The sequence below is a fragment of the Rhincodon typus genome, chromosome 10 (genome assembly GCF_021869965.1).
Source record: "Rhincodon typus isolate 14 chromosome 10, sRhiTyp1.1, whole genome shotgun sequence".
NCBI classification, from domain to species: Eukaryota; Metazoa; Chordata; class Chondrichthyes; order Orectolobiformes; family Rhincodontidae; genus Rhincodon; species Rhincodon typus.
Genome location: NC_063341.1, coordinates 75,390,182 through 75,407,412, shown reverse-complemented (window position 1 = coordinate 75,407,412; position 17,231 = coordinate 75,390,182).

Genomic DNA, 17,231 nt, shown 5'->3' with positions numbered 1-17,231 from the left:
CAGATACACGCACACACAGGAATACAGAAACACATACTCACAGATGCACACACACACAGAAACGCCGAAACACATATTCACAGATACACGCACACACAGGAATACAGAAACACATACTCACAGATACACGCACACACAGAAATACAGAAACACATACTCACAGATGTGCACACACACAGAAACACTTACTCACAGATGCACACATGCACAGAAATACAGAAACACATACTCACAGATACACACACACACAGATGCACACACACACAGGAATACAGGAACACATACTCACAGATGCACACGCACACAGAAACGCAGAAACACATACTCACAGCTGCACACACACACACAGAAATGCAGAAACACATACTCACAAATGCACATACACGCACAGAAATACAGAAACACATACTCACAGATGCACGCACATGGAGAAGTACAGAAATACATACTCACAGGCGTACACACAAACAGAAATGCAAAAACACACGTTCACACATGCACTTGCACACAGACGCAGCGTTCATTATTTAAAATGAACTGTTTCTGAACTTTTTAGAACACAGTAAAAACTGGAGCATAACAGGAATGATGTGAGTAAAATTATGATTGAAGAAGAGAATCTTTAGGAGGATCCGTGCAGATATTTGACTAGATAGGGAGGTTAAAGGGGAAGTTAAATGCAATTGAAAAAGGGTTTAAATGTAATCCTGAAGACAGAAATGATTGGTGATAGGAAGGTCAGAATGTGCTTTAAGACTTATCTAAAATGTTTGTGCCATTTGGACTGAATAACATTTTCTGTTCCTGCATTACTGCAGGAATGCAACTAAAATGTCATTTATTGGCTGCAAAGTGCTTTAAGACATTCTGAGGTCATGATGGGTGCAATATAGATTTTTTCTTTATCCTGTAAAATTCTTGGGTTAGGTTTTGTGTACCTCAGCTGTGGGATTGGGATAGCATGGATCACCAATTGCCACTCTCACCTTTGAAAGATATCACATGGATGCACGTAGCTGCTCACTTCATGGCCAGCAATAGGCAGAGCAACCAATTGCCCAGATGGGGCGGGGTGTTGGTACCGGGGTGGGGTGGGGATAGAGGCACCGCAAAACAGGAGAACAATCCCAATCACCTCCCTAAGTGCAGCCCTGGTGATAGACGGTGCCAACTGCACCTGAAAACATCCTTTCCGTTATATAAGATCATGGTAGTGAAAGGGTTAAAATCAGAGACTGTATTGGGTTCCACTCAATCTGATGCTGTCACTCAATCTCAGGTGGAAATACTAGAGTCCAGATCAACATCTGGATGGAGCCAGACATGCCCCCTGTTATTTTTAATTCCCTCATAGACACTGGTGTCGCTGGCTGGGCCCAGCATTTATTGCCCGTCCCTAGTTGTCTCTTGAGAAGGTGGTGGTGAGCTGCCATCTTGAACCACTGCAGTTCTCCCGCTGTAGGTTGACCCACAATGCCCTAAGGAAGGGCACACAATGTGTCTCCTGATATTCTGACTGATTAAGCTTAACTAGTCAATGTAAATGTAACCTGTCGCGATCAGGCGAAAAGCTGTTTCCAAGACAAGTGCCTCTTCTTGTTAAGACTCACTTTTTACCTTGACCAGTGTAAATTAAAGACGCCCCTAAACCCAATAGAAAGAGGAGGATTAGTGTCAGGACTCTACCTTAAACACTAACTGGTCGTGATTATCTCCATAAATATACATGTTGATCAGTGATGGGAATGCTGCTTAAGTAACTCAAGGTAACACATTGAACATAAAATCTTTGATCCAGAAAAGATTTATGAGGATGTTGCTGTGGTTAGAGATTTTGAGCTACAGGAAGAGGCCAAATAGGCTGGGGCTATGTTCCCTGGCATGTCAGAGGCTGAAGGGTGACCTTACAGAAGTTTATAAAATCATGGGCATAGATAGGGTAAATAGACAAGGTCTTTTTCCCAGGGTAGGGGAGTCCAAAACTAAAGGGCATATGTTTAAGGTGAGAGGGGAAAGATTTTAGAGGGACCTAAGGGGTATCTTTTTCATGCAGAGGGTGGTGAGTGTATGGAATGAGCTGCCAGAGGAAGTGGTGGAGGCTGGTACAATTACAGCATTTAAAAGGCACCTGGATGGGTATATGAATAAGAAGGGTTTAGAGGGATATGGGACAAATACTGGCAAATGGGACTAGATTAACTCGGGATATCTGATCAGCATGGACGGATTGAGCCAAAGGGTTTGTTTCCATGCTGTACAGCTCCAAAACTCTATGGCCCAACAGTGCTAACTGTGTAGCTTCTATTCTTTTCATGGATAGAAGAGTGTTCCAGACAGATGTGCTGGGGACCGAGATAAATTCGTACCTTGAACTTTCCAGGTGACTGGAATGATTAGGTGTCATTCTCCAATATGCACCAGCCAGAGTGTCCCCTCATGGCAATCATTGGCTATACATTGCCTAAGTTGGTCAACCACAGAGAGAATCTCTCCTCTGAAAGCTCTTTGTGTGACTGTCATTTATCTCTCACTGGTTCTGTCAAAACAGAGACAACCAGCAGCATCCTCATATCTGCACTGAGGTCATGATGGGCGCTATATAGATATAAACCTTTATTTTTCTTTATCCCCTAAAACTCTTGGGTTAGGTTTTGGGCATGGAGCAAGAATGTGTTATCTGCCCTCTGATCCTTCCACATCATCCTCAGAGGTGATGGTCATTAGCTCGGGCCTACTGCCCACATTTGCTGCCGGTGCTCAGACTGGGGGCAACAACGGAAGGAGAGTTGTGTGCACCTTCACGTTTTGTGATGGAGTCTGCTAAGCCAAGCTTCCTCATGGAGCTTCAGAGAAGGTTTACCAGACTCAACAGGTGGGTAGTCTTCTGACGAAAGTTTGGACAGGCTCGGCTGGTATCTGCTGGAGTTTAAAAGAGAAAGAGACGATTTGCTCATGACCTAATTGAATGGTGGCGAGGCCTAGCCCTGATCCCAATTTTGAATTTGTATGTTACTCCCATATGTGACAATGATATATAGTCCAAATGATGAAGTGTTCAGCAACGATTTGAGCATATCTCCTTTGTCGCTTTAAAAAAAAAACGAAAGAACTGCGGATGCTGTAAATCAGGGACAAAAACAAAGTTGCTGGAAAGGCTCAGCAGATCTGGCAGCATCTGTGGAGGAGAAATCAGAGTTAACGTTTCGGGTCCGGTTCTGAGGAAGGGTCACCGGATCCGAAACGTTAACTCTGTTTTTTCCTTCGCAGATGCTGCCAGACCTGCTGAGCTTTTCCAGCAACTTCTGTTTTTGTTCCTTTGTCTCTTTCCCTGAGTACTAGCCCAAGTGGGGATGAAAATGGTAGGATCAGTTGAAATTTGTTTAGTTTTCAAAGACTTTCTGCTAAATGTAGGTACAGTGCCACTTGTGAACTCTTCAGTACTGTGTCACATAGCCTGTTTTTCTTGTTAACCCACCTGGTAATGGTGCGGGCAACGTTTTATCCCAGGCATTTGGATGCACAGCAATTCTAACCAATGGTTAATGAGTTTTCCAAAATGGTGGGTGGGTACCACCTTCCTCCACTTAGCATGGCAGGCTAATGTGAAAACATTGGTGCTTGTTTTTGTGGGGAGGAAGCAATGGCTTAGTGGTATTAATTGCTAGACTGTTAACCCAGAGGCCCAGATAATGTCCTGGGGACCTGGGTTCAAATCCCACCACAGCATATGGTAGAATTTGAATTCAATTTAAAAACAAAACCTGGAATTAAGAGTCCAATGCTGACCATGCACCACCTGGTTCCTTAATATCCTTTAGGGAAGGAAACTGCCATCCTTACCTGGTCTGGCTTCCACATGACTCCAGACCCACAGCAATGTGGTTGACTCTGGGCAATTAGGGATGGGCAATAGATGCTGCCTAGCCAGCAATGCCCATGTCCCATAATAAATAAAAACATAATGGTGGATTTTCACACTGGCACATGCCAATCCTGCTTTGATAATGTAAAATTCTGTCCCCTGCCTTCCTGTGCTCTCTGGGAATAGTCCAGAATTTTTTTAGAAGAGAGAATTTGCTGTCAAGTTTCCTGTCAGATAATTAAAAGGAACATGAAGGATCACCTTCACTTCTCCTCCACATCTGCTCGGTTCTGACAGCTGACTCATTTCAGAAAGAGAAGCAAATATTGCCCAGCTTCTTACAACTGACAAACCCCACATAGCTAACTATGTAGCTTCACTGCCTTTCAGAGAATGGAAGAATTTTCCAGACAAATTAGCTGGGAATGCAGAACTGTACTCCACAAACCACAGAGAACAGGGCAGTTGGATGATGAATTATGGATTTAAATATCTATCTCTACTTGACAGGTCTTAAAAATACTAGACAAATTAATTGTGTAGAAAGTACAAAGGAGTGAAAGTCCACGTATCCATATTTAAAACAGAAAGGTTGATAAGTTCTACAAAACTGTTATAAAATGGTAACTTGATTGAGGTGAGCCATGATCTTGTAGCATGAACTTGTTACCTCAGTGAGGTGGACGGATGGTTTGCAATGTAATGTACTGCTAAAAATGTTGCTTCGTGTCAGCTGAGGTTACCATGAAGTACTCTCCTTCTCAACCTTTCCTTTCACCTGAGGCATAGTGACTCCCAGGTTAAACCACCACAAGTTGTCCCTCTCTCCAATGGGAGAGCAGCCCTACAGTCTAGTAGAACTGTGGTGATTTTATCTTTTACCATAGATCTAGTGGTAGGAGATATATAAATACAGAGAGCAAGGAAGCAAGGTAGTTTTAATGAAAGATTTTAATTTTTACACATACTGGGAGAAGCAGAACAATGCAAGTATTAAATACTATGAATTTCAAGGGAATTGGCCATACTTGACTTTTGATAAGAAATGGACCAAAATTAGCTTCCATGGAATCACAGCTACAGAGAATTTGTAAGATGTGAAATATCTTGATCATTGCAAGCTGGGATGTAAAGCAACAATGGGGAGTATTCAAAGTGATGTTTGGGATCATTTGAAACTAGTATATCAATGCAAAAGGCAAAATCAAAACCTGCATGAACTATCAAAAACTTTTCATTTAATAAAGGTTTTCATAAATACTCTCTGCCTGAGAATAAGTCTTGAATGGGTTAAAATCAAGCCCAGAGAGTTATAAGGTAGAATATAGGCTCATTAAAATAAGATGAAGGTGAGACTGAAATGGATAATAGGGAGATAACTGATTTGTTAAATAAATTCATTAGATCTGTTTCTGTAGCAGAGGAACAAGCCAAGAAAGCAATGATGCAAAGCAACTCTAATATATATCAGGTGGAGAAACTTAGTAAAATTAATATCAATTAAAACTAACGATAATAGAGAATATAATTGTACGTGAAGTAGTCAAATTTCCCAGCTCTGATGGTTTCCATCACAGGATAGATATCTCTAATCAACCTGTCTAGATACAGTTCTCTGGACCTCAGTGGTAAGTCTCTACATCTCAGCCAGGAGGCCTCGGTTCAAATCCTTAACCTCTTCAGAGACGTGTAATGACTTCCCTGAACAGGTTGTTGAGAGACTCTAGAGCAGGTGGAACCTTATTGGCCCAGAGGTAGGGACAACGCCACTGCACAGCAAGAGTCCACAAGTTGCCACTGAATATTGAAAAGAACGTTCTCAGTCATTGATTTGTGATGGGGTGAGACTTGATCAGCCTTTTCTGTACTGTATGGCTCGAAGAAGGGTCGGAAGACTGAATGGAAGGTATGGAGAAGGTTTATGAGAATGGGTTCAGGATGAGGAGTGCAGTTAATGGATGGAATGGACGAGCTGAGTCTGTTCCCCACAGGGAAGATTTGACAGAGGCAAACAAATCCATGAGCAGTCTAGGTGGAGTAAAACTCTTCCCTTGGCTAGAAAGGACAAGAACTGAACGTTTAAGGGGTTCGGCAGGTGAAGAAGCAGTAACATGAGGGAAAATGTATGTTTTTCAATGCAACAAGTGATCAGGATCTGAACTATGCTGCCCTAGAGTATGAGTATATTTCTCCCTGTCTTCATTTTTTTTTCCTTTATGCATTCACAGAATGAAGGTGTCACCAGCTAGGCCAGCATTTATTACCCAGAGGGCAGTTAAGAGTCAACCACATTGCTGTGGGTCTGGAGTCACATGTAGGCCACACCAGGTAAGGATGGCTCTAGCTATAGACAAGTGGTGAGATGGTACGATCAGTGGCAGATGGAATCTAACCCTGAAAAGTGTGAGGTGAGGCACTTTGGAAGAAGGAACAAGTCAAGGGAGTACTCAATGAATGAGAGCACACAAGGAAACTCAGAGGAACAGAGCGATCTTGAGATGCTTGTGAGATGCTTCCTTCCCCAAAGGACATCAGTGAACCAAATGGGTTTTTCCTGACAATTGGCAACGGATTCATGGTCATTATTAGACTTTTAATTCCAGATTTCATTTTTTTTTTAATTTAAATTCCACCAAGAGCCCTGGTGGGATTCAAACCCAAGTGCCCAGAACATTATCTGAGTCTCGGGACTAACAGTCCAGCGATAATACCATTAGGCCATCATCTCCCCCATTCCTCAACCAGATGTAAACCCATAACGCTATTTTACAAAGAGCATAGAATAGTACAGCACAGGAACAGGCCCTTCTGCCCACCATGTCTGTGCACAGTATAATGCCATTCTAAACTAATCCCATTTTTAAAGAAGACATTTGGATATCTTGGATAAACCAGAGAATGACAGAGCAGTGAGTCTCACATTGGTGATAGAAAAACTGTTGGAAAAAGTTCTGAAGCAGAGAATTAATCTCCAAGTGGAGAAGCAAGGTTTGATCAGGGACAGCCAGCAAAATTTTCTCCGAGGAAGGTCATTCCTAATGAATTTTTCGAGGAGGCAACAGGTTTGTAGTTAAGGGTTGTGCAATTGATGTAGTTTAAGTGGATTTCAGCAAAACCTTTGACAAGGCCACACATGAGGGACTGATGAAGAAGATAAAAGCACATGGGATCCAGGGTATATTGGTAAGTTGGATCTAAAATTGACTTAGTGGCAGGAGATAGGGTGGTGGTAGAAGTTTGTTCGTGTGACTGGAGCCTGGTATCCAGTGGTGAGTCACAGGGATCGATGCTGGGACCGTGATAACACAGCGTGGAGCTGGAGGAACACAGCAGGCCAGGCAGCATCAGAGGAGCAGGAAAGCTGACGTTTCAGGTTGGGACCCTTCTTCAGAAATGGGGGAGGGGGAAAGGGGCTCTGAAATAAACAGAGAGAGAGGAGGGGTGGGGCTGGGGAAGGTAGGTGGGATGGTGATAAGTGAGTGCAGGGTTGCCTTCCCCTCCCCCATTTCTGAAGAAGGGTCCCGACCTGAACCGTCAGCTTTCCTGCTCCTCTGATGCTGCCTGGCCTGCTGTGTTCCTCCAGCTCCACACTGCGTTATCTCTGACTCCAGTATCGGCAGTTCTTACTATCCCTGTGCTGGGACCGTTATTGTTTGTGATATATATGCACATAAGTGTGAATGGGATGATAAGGAGGTTTGTGATGACACAAAGATTGGCCAGGTGGTTAATAGAGTGGAAGATGCTCTCAGATTACAGGAGGATATAGACAAGTGGTGAGATGGTACAATCGGTGGCAGATGGAATCTAACCCTGAAAAGTGTGAGGTGAGGCACTTTGGAAGAAGGAACAAGTCAAGGGAGTACTCAATGAATGACAGCACACAAGGAAACTCAGAGGAACAGAGCGATCTTGAGATGCTTGTTCACAGATCCCTGAAGGTGGCAGGGCAGGATCTTAAGGTAGATAAGAAGGCATATGGGACACTTGCCTTTATGAGTTGAAGTATAGATCAGAGGAGCAGAGAGGTTGTGTTGGAGCTGTTAAAAACTTTGGTTAGGCCTCAGCTGGAGTATGTGTGCAGTTCTGGTCACAACACTACAGGAAGGATGTGATAGCACTGGAGAAGGTGCAGAGGAGGTTCACCAGAATGTTGCCTGGGATGGAGCATTTGAACTACGAAGAGAGGCTGAATAAGTTTAAGTTGTTTTCCTTTGAGCAGTGAAGGTTGAAAGGGGACTTGATAGAGGTACATAAGGTTGTGAAGGGAATAGATAGGGTGAATAGGGAGCACTGTTCCCCTTGGTTGAAGGGTCAATAACAAGTGGAAATAATTTTAACACAAAGGGCAGGAGATTCAGAGGAGTTTTGAAGAAACTCCAGGGAAAGGAATTAACTTACATTATGGGTGCTCATCAAACGTCATTTGTATTGCTTTTAAAATATGTATCTTATGTCGAAAAGGGAGTGTTAAAGCCTAAAAGGTGTACAGGACGCTATGTTGGACACAATCTGGGAAGAAATGACTGTGCAATGGACATATTTGATGCAAATCCTTGAACCATTGACAGGAAGAACTTTGGCAAGGAGATAATCACATTGAGCTGCCAAGCTCATCAAGACAAACACTCTCATAAATCTTCCATAAATGTCCCTCAAAGCATGCTCTTCTCTATACATGGAATTCATTGCACACTGTTCAGGATGTAGGACATGACAGTGTCACAAGACCTTATGTTGCTGCGACAGGCTACAGAGGCCTGAGCAGGACATGTATGCTCTCACAGAGAATCTGTGGTCACAGTGTGGAAAATATGCAAATGATGCACAGTTGACCTGGTAACCATGAGGAGATGAATGTCAGTTCAGGAATCAGGATATGATAGTGCCTCGTTGAATGGATTTTAAAGTTGCAGCCTTTATTGTTTTAGAAATTTGTGTTGCCACTAGCAATCTATTCGAATAATTGTATAGCTGAGAAATTTAACAGAAGCTCCTGAGGAAGGGCACTGAGCAGGGGAGCTTGTGCAGTTGCATTGGGATGTCCAGCATCAGATCGCGATGCTGAAAGTTGGCAGATGGAGCTGTCGAATGGACCCTCTCTGGATAAAAGGGTGTCTTTGAGGGAAAGAGGTCTCAGTGAAAGAAGAGAGAGAAAGCATCCCTCAACCTAATGTAAATCACAGGCTTTATTCCATGTAAATACTTCTTTGTTTAACCTTAATTTCCCTCATGTTTGTGACCTGATGCCAGTGGGATAAAGAACTCCTACTTCACGACCTTTGGGCTGTCCATGTGCTCAAATCTCATGTTACAAAAGGAAGAAGCTGGGTCAAGCATTTGCCTTACAGTGAGTGGCATGACTGTGTTTGCATGGGCACTAGAGCTGGAGATGATGGCCCAGTAGTGTTATCATTAGATGATTATTCCAGAGACCCAGCTAATGTTCTGGGCGGGAGCAAATATACTGCAGGTGCTGGAATCCGAAAAGAAAACAAGAAGCTGTTCTTGAATGTGAAAGTCTTTTCCCCGTCAATCAGATACTTAATTCCGGATTCATTTTTGATTGAATTCAAATTCCACCATCTGCCAGGGCAGGATTCGATCTCGTGCCCAGAACATTAACTGAAAACAAAAAGTGCTGGAGATCGCAGTGGGTAAGGCAGCATTCATGGACAGACAGCAAGCTAACGTTTTAAGTCTAGATGACTCCTCATCATCAGCTCTGATGAAGGGTCATCTAGATTCGAAATGTTAGCTTGATTTTTCTCCATGGATGCTGCCTCACCCACTGTGATCTCCAGCACTTTTTGTTTTCAGTTAATGTTCTGGGCACGAGATCGAATCGGATGGTGGAATTTGAATTCAATCAAAAATGAATCTGGAATTAAGCATCTGATTGACGGGGAAAAGCCCTTCAGATTCAAGAACAGCTTCTTCTCCACTGTTATCAGACATTTGAACGGACCTCTCAAATGTTAGCGTTGATCTCTCTCTCTCTCTGCACCTTCTCTGCGGCCATAACCCTGCATCCTGCACTCTGTTCTGCTACCCTGATGCACTTTGTATGCTACAATCTGCCTGTATAGTAGCAAAACAACACTTTTCACTGTGTCTCGAACAATGTGACAACAAACAATCAATCAATGTGGTTGACACTTTACTGCTCTCAAGGCAATGAGGGATGGGCAATAAATACAGGTTTAGCCAGTGATGCCCTCATCCAATGAGCTAATAAATAAACCCTGTCTGGAGCTGAGGACAGAGGCATTGTCTCCTCAAACTCTTGGGATTTTACTGCATGGGCACATGCTTCCTACTAACTGTGACGTTCAGGGTGAATGCAATGAATTTGCAAAGAATCAAAATCAGACTTAGCTTAACTTTACTCCTGTGTTGTAATATTGCCTGACTTCTGGCAGAAATCCTGTTTGTCCCGCATGAAAAGGGTGCTGCGCAGTCCGAAAAGTTATCTTGGCAGATTGAAGGAAACTCCAAAAAGATAAGCAGTCTCAAATGAGTCCAAGATGTTATTGCAGCTCTCGAAATATCTCACAGCACTTCATCCTCAAATTAATATGCCACAGTTTGCTTTGTTGACATTTTGTCATAGAATCTCAACAGAGCAGATAGAGGCCATTCAGCCCACTGAGTCTGCACTGACCCTCCAAAGAATATTCCGCCATATCCCCGTAAAAGCACTTTTATCATGGCTGTAATCCATCCAACACACATATTCCCCACTACAGGGCAATTTAGCATGGCCCATCTACCTAACCTGCACATCTTTGGATCATGGAAGCAAAATAACAGAAAATAACAGTAGGATGAATAGCCAGTTCTTATTTCTGGTGCACCAGGAGATCTCCTGAAATGCTTTCACACAATCATGAGATCACTGGGACCCCAGAGCAGACAGAAGAGGAATTTGTTAAGTACCCGATCCAAAAACCATTTTTTTCAACCACCTGTTGCTGCCTTAATATTGCACGGCAGTGTTTTCCTAGTTCATATACTCAAGCGTGGTAAAGCTGAGATTATAGAAACCAAGAACACAGCAGGTCTGGCTGCGTTTGTGCAGGGAGAAACTGACATCTTGAGTCCCACATGCCTTTTCAGCGCAAAGAATGTGTTGGAACACATTGTGTTCTGAAGTCGGGATAAACTTGGCACAAAATGTTAACTTTGCTTCCCTCTCTCTGTCAAAGCTGCCAACCCAGCTGAGTGTTTCCGGTATGTTATGTTTTTATTGCACATTTCCAGCCTCTGCAGTACTTTACTGTCATCTTCCTCTGACTCCGACTAAGCCAAGATTGATGGCTCAGGGCGAGTAGGCCTCACTTCTTGTCACAGCTGATGTCCCTTTTGGGGGTTTATTTATTACGTGTGAGGTATGACTTGACAGGATATTCGGATGAGGAATTCACATGAATAAAGCAACTAAAAGATTCTTTTCCTGCAGATTACATACGACAGTGGGGCATTGACTGCAGTGATGGTGGAGTGGGGATTCCTGGCTTCATTTTGATTTGATGTGATTTATTATTGTCACATGTACCTAGGTACAGTGAAAAGTTTTGTTTTGCGTGCAGCACAGACAGATCATACCATGCAAAGATTATTGGGTGATTGAACAGAGCAAGGAATACAAGGTTAGGGATCCAAAGGAGATGCACAGAGAGCAAGATCAACATCAGATCTGAATTTTGAGAGGTCCATTCAGAAGTCCAATAACAGCAGGGATGAAGCTGTTCCTGAATCTGTTGGTATGTGTATTTAAGCGTTTGCATCTTCTGCTTGACGGAAGAGGTTGGAAGAGATTGTAACCGAGGTGGGAGGGGCCATTGATGATGTTGGCTGCCTTTTCTGAGGCAGCAAGAAGTATAAATGGAGACCATGGATGGAAAGAGGTAACAAGGTGTAGAGCTGGATGAACACAGCAGGCCAAGCAGCATCATAGGAGCAGGAAAGCTGACGTTTCGGGCCTAGACCTGAAACGTCAGCTTTCCTGCTCCTATGATGCTGCTTGGCATGTTGTGTTCATCCAGCTCTACAACTTGTTATCTCAGATTCTCCAGCATCTGCAGTTCCTACTATCTCTAACCATGGATGGAATGTTGGCTTGTGTGATGGTCTGGGCCATGTTCACAACTTTCTACAGGTTCTCACAATCCTGGAAGAGCAGTTGGTGTACCAAGCCATGATGCATCCAGATAGAATGCTTAAGCTAGATGCCTAGACTCTTGGAATAGTGGTGGGACATTGGCTGAGATAGCAGAGCAGGGGCTCCTGACTGCGGTAAGCCCCAAGCGATGGCTCCTGGCCACAATAGGCCCAAATTAGGGACCCGTCACTGTGGTACACCAAGGGTGGGAACTCCTGGCTGCGGTAAGCCCAGAGCGGGGGATCGTGGATGCTGTAGGCCTGGAGTAGGGGCTTTTGTCCATGCTAGGCCCAGAATGGCAGCTCCTGGCTGAGGTAGGCCCAGAGTGTGAGCTCCTGGCTATGGAAGCCTGGAACAGGGACCTTGAGAGCGGTGTATGGGACCCCAGCCAATGAAGATGAAATCTATTTGAGTACCCTTTTTTTATTCTTCTTTGATCTCAAAACGGTGTTGGTTTGTGGCGACAGGCACCTTTCACTGTATCTCCCTTAATAAATGTGACAATAAATAAATAAATCATAAATGATTCATTCATTTGAAACTACCATCACTGAGGGTTTTTGAAGCTCAGTTTTTGATGGAAGGGTATGCTCGGGTTTACGAATGCCTGCCTTATGAATGTTCGTACTTAATAGCATGATCTCATACACAGTGTAACTTTAAATATTTGACATATGAACATTTCCTGTGCTCAGGAAACTACTACTTTATATTGTCCTGCATCATGTTTAATTTTCCGTAGAAATTGGCTTGCAAATGGACTCAAGAGTGGGACTCATTTGTAACTCAGGGACTCTCTGTATGTTTAGAGTTTGATAAATTTTGAAGAGAGTTCTGAAGTAGGGTCGCTGGACCCCAAACTTCAACTCTGTCTTCTCTCCACATGTCTCCTGATGCTGCCAGACCAGCTGAGCTTTTCCCAGCAATTTGGTTTTGTTTCTGATTTCCAGCACCCACAGCTCTTTATTTTTTATTTAATTGATAAATTTTTGATAACAATGATGGGGATTGTGTGGGTAAAGGCTTTGGAAGTGTTGGATCAGCCATCATTGTAGTAAATGGTCAGAAATCACACAACACCAGATTGTAGTCCAACAGGTTTATTTGAAAACACAAGCTTTTGGAACCTTGCTCCTTCTTCAGGTGAAGGGCTAAGACTCTGAAAGCTTGTGATTTCAAATAAACCTGACGGACTATAACCTGGTGTCGTGTGATTTCTGACCTTGTCCACCCCTAGTCCAACACCGGCACCTGCACGTTGTGTAGTAAATGGAGCAGGCTTGATGGGCTGAGTGGTCTGCTTGCATTCCTAATAGTACAAGATCCAATTCATGAATTAAGACGCATTAAAAAAGGATGAACAAGATGAGGAAGGTCACTCAGCCTCCCCTATGCTTGAGGGCAATTTATCAAGTCACATCTATAAGACGAGATTTTCTGATAACTGATTCGGTTCTGTGACATCCTGCTTCTTGTTATTCCTTTGACCATTCCGTAAAAGCCAGCTGCATCAATAGCACTGTCTCCTTCCTGACTACACCCTAGGCTTTGACCAGCCGCAGCATGAAATCAGACAGCTCACTGCAGCAAAATTACACAGGGGCTTGATGTAACTTTCTTGTAATGGGTCACCTGATCCACGCAGACAATGCAAATACATATTTTAGCGTGCAGAGTGCTTTTTCAGTAAATGGATGCTTAAATTCACACACCTCATTATCTGTGTCCTGTAGGATTTGGTGAATTATATAGTGGAGTCATTAGCCACAATTTAATTCCTGGTGCTTCTCTTCCAGCATCCACCCAGCCCTCTCTGAACACACAGGATCGACACACAATGAAGGAGTCATGACATGAGTTCTCGGTTCACACATGAGTAATGACATACTGAGGATTACAAACCAACTAAGCATTCATGAATTAAATTGCTTCAACCGCCATCCTCTTGGTGTTGTTAGGCCGAGGTAGTTCGTTGGTGCCATGTACAAGAGAAACCAGCTTGTGGTGTCGTTCTGCCTCTTCCGTTTATAGAGTTTCCAAACTGTGCTCACATTCTACGGGGCAGAGGGTAGGATCGGATCTTCACCAGCATGCAGCGAGCGGAAGTTAGATGCATAACTTTAAATGAATGTTATGGAGGTGCCGGTGTTGGACTGGGGTGGACCAGGTCAGAAATCACACGACACCAGGTTATAGTCCGACAGGTTTATTTGAAATCACAGGCTTTTGGAGCGCTCTGAAAGCTTGTAATTATAAACCTGTTGGACTATAACCTGTTGTTGTGTGATTTCCAACAGAGTGCGACCTTGTGATGTTATTCCTCCATTTTCCTTGCATCCTTCATTACTGGCCTCTCTGCCACTATCACAAACCCCCCAAAGACTTAGAGATAGTAGGAACTGCTGATGCTGGAGTCAGAGACAGCACAGTGTGGAGCTGGAGGAACACAGCAGGCCAGGCAGCATCAGAGGAGCAGGGAAGGTGACATTTCAGGTCCCGTGTTCCTTCAGCTCTAAGGGTTGACACAGTGGCTCAGTGGTTAGCACTGCTGCCTCACAACAACAGGGACCCAGGTTCAATTCCAGCCTTGGGTGACTGTCCGTGTGGAGTTTGCATGTTCTCCCTGTGTCTGTGTGGGTTTCCTCCAGGTGCTCCAGTTTCCTCCCACAGTCCAAAGATGTGCAGGTTAGGTGGATTGGCCATGCTAAATTGCCCATAGTGTTCAGGGATGTTTAGTTTAAGTGAGTTAGACATGGGGAATGGGTCTGGGTGGGATGCTTTTCAGAGGGGCAGTGTGGACTTGTTGGGCTGAAGGGCCTGTTTCCACACTTGCAGGGTTCTATGATTCACATTGTGAAACCCCCACAGACTTTCCTTGTTTACTTTTCTCTCAGCCTTTTTCATACTTCTGCTCCTTAACTTGCACCCATTTTACATCTCCATTTCACTTTCCCTCCAATTAGCAACATCTTTGTCTTCTGCACTGGGCCACCAGGCTCCTCTATCACTCACCCCTCTGCAGCTGACTCTGGATAAACATTCTGGCCTTTGCAATCCTGAACCGCTCAGTCTAGCTCCCTTGGGCAGACAAACCTGGTCAGTCTCTTTGTTCTGCATCCGTCACACTCCAAACTCCTTTTCTTCATTATCCTCTGTGCCTTGCCCAACCGAGGGGGAGGCATGGGCATTTTAGTGATGCCACTGGCCTCATAATCCAGTGACCTAGACTAGTGCTCAAGGGTCATGGTTTCAAATCCCATCAAACTAGATGGTGAAACTTGAACTTAATTTTAAAAAAAACTAGCCCAGTGGTAACCATTGTCATCAAAAAAAGAACATCCAGGTCACCAATGCCCTATAGAGAGGAAAACCTACTGTCCTTATCCAGTCCGACCCTTAGTAATGTGTTTGATTCCTGATTAATTAGGATTGGGCAATAAATCCTGTTCCAGCCACATCCCATGAACAAATAATACCAACGTTGCTGCATTTTACATTTCCCTCATTCTCCCCTGGATAACTGAGCAAGAGAGAGTTGAGGAAACATGATCAGGCAAGGAAGCTGACTTTCAGATACAGTGCAAAGTCCAAGATGATACTGCAGCAGATTTGACTCAATTCTTGAGATCTTTGTGATCGAGTAAACACTGGCATTTACTCGATAGCCTCTCCACTGAGTCTGGAACATGTGGTGGAGGCATTGCTGTCAGAATTTCTATCACAGTCTCATTGCTGTTGATACGCAGTCCAGGGCTCTCAATATTCCATCGTTGTCTTATCTTTGTTGCTGAACACAGTTTGTCTTTGTTCCTTGAAGGTTTGTACATTGATTGGCCAATAACAATGATTTACAAAGTGTCCAAGGCTCCAAGGCCATTCATGGGACACAAATGCATGATATCCCTAACCTGTTAAATTATTTGGAGTAATCAAATGTGTAGCAGATCACACATTTGACTTGCCTGCCATCTCAAACCTGAACAGCGTAGTGTGGAAGCAAGCTATCTTGATCCGAAGGAGCTGCTTAATACAAGAAGAAAGAGGTGGCACAAGTCTATTTCCTTGAAATACAAACACTGATGAATTGCTTAGATCTAAAATCATACGTACCTATCACAGAACAGATGGCTTTCCTCACCTCAGTGGGAAACAATTCAATTCATGAATATGCAGTTGTTTTATAATCCTTAGTGTGCCATGACTTATTTATATGCAGATTACCTGGGCCCCAGGCATGACTCTTCCATTGTCTCAATCCTCTTTGTCCAGAATGTTTCAGAGATGGGTGGTGGTTGGAAGATAAACTCGAGGAATTAACTTGCTGTTAATGACTCCTCTACGGCAGATAATTCACCAGATTCTAATGAACATATACAATTAGTTATGTGAAACTACAGATTCAAGGCACTGCAGAATGGAGACTTTCTCCTTAAACCACTTCGTCTCTCTCACATTCTTTCTTAAAACCTACCTCTTCGATTCAGCTTTCTTTGGCCTGTTCCAACTTTTTCCTCAGGACTCAGTATTGATAGCTATCCAATAGCATTCCTTCAAAGTGTTTTAGGTTTTTTTCCCTTGACTATGCTTAAGGATCTACCTTAATGCAAATTGTTGCTAGTACCGAGATAGGTTCGAGCCCTGATGAAGGGTCTTGACCTGAAACATTGACTTTCCTGCTCCTCTGATGCTGCCTGACCTGCTGTATTCCTCCAGCTCCACACTGTATTGACCCGAGGTTCTAGTCTACGTTTTCCGATCTGCAGTCCCTGATGGGACACTAGGAATGGGGAATTGTCCTAGTTGACTGGAACATAGAAACATTGAAAATAGAACATAGAACATAGAACATAACAGCACAGTACAGGCCCTTCGGCCCTCGATGTTGCGCCAACCTGTGAAACCAATCTGAAGCCCATCTAACCTAAACTATTCCATCATCATCCAGATGTTTATCCAATGACCATTTAAATGCCCTTAAAGTTGGCGAGCCTACTATTTTTGCAGGCAGGGCATTCCACGCCCTTACTACTCTCCGAGTAAAGAACCTACCTCTGACATCTGTCCTATATCTATCACCCCTCAATTTAAAGCTATGTCCCCTCGTGCTAGCCATCACCATTGGAGGAAAAAGGTTCCCACTGTCCACCCTATCTAATCCTCTGATCATCTTGTATGTCTCTATCAAGTCACCTCTTAACCTTCTTC